The sequence below is a fragment of the Hypomesus transpacificus genome, chromosome 13 (assembly GCF_021917145.1).
Source record: "Hypomesus transpacificus isolate Combined female chromosome 13, fHypTra1, whole genome shotgun sequence".
NCBI lineage: Eukaryota > Metazoa > Chordata > Actinopteri > Osmeriformes > Osmeridae > Hypomesus > Hypomesus transpacificus.
Window position 1 is genome coordinate 7477288 of NC_061072.1, and position 816 is coordinate 7478103.

Sequence of the window (816 nt, forward strand, 5' to 3'; positions counted from 1 at the left end):
GCTACTCCGTTACCTTGGAAAAACAGAGAGCTCTGTTGCTCAATCCACTTGGGACCCATACGCAGAGTTTAGGGGCCTTCTCAATCAATCCATCAACCCATCAACCCATCAATCCATAATGTATGGAAAACCAGCTACTCTGAATGTGTGCATGTTGTCGTGGTGATGGCATTTGACATCCATCAAGCTGATGGGCCGCGCGAGATGAGCCCCATGTCACAGGCCGACTAGCACATATCAGGTAACAGTTCCAAGCCACAAAGGAAGTTATAAGATAGGATTTCTAATGAAAGCAAGGTAGCTGGGAAGCCTCCACGCTCCAAGCTTGACCCTGCTTCCTGTGTCAGTGATCACATGTCGACATGCTCCACAGACTTTGTGGGACAACAACCAGCCCTTACATTTGACCTGGCTCCACTAGTCTTACATCCTTGTAGCTTCAAGCAGAGCTTAAGCCATCGAGAAAAGATGCCCACACAATAGATCGGAATGGCTGGTGAGACAGAGCCCAGTTCTTGGATCTCACGTGCTTCTGGCAGTTCCTCACTGCCAGCGCTCCAGATTAATCCCATCCCCCCCCCCACCCCAATCTCTCATTATGTTTCATTAGAGTGACACTCCAAACCTCTGTGTTCTCTGTCATTGCCATAACAACCTGCCAGTCAGGCCTCGCTCTGCCTCTTGTGTGACGCAGCTTCAGTTGGAAGCGGCCGCAGAGCTCCTGCCAAACAGACCAGTTGTTTTTGGCTGCCGTCCGACGCGAAAGGCCTTTGATGGATTCTTGTGGGGCATTTCCCAGGTCAGTCCGTAGTGGGT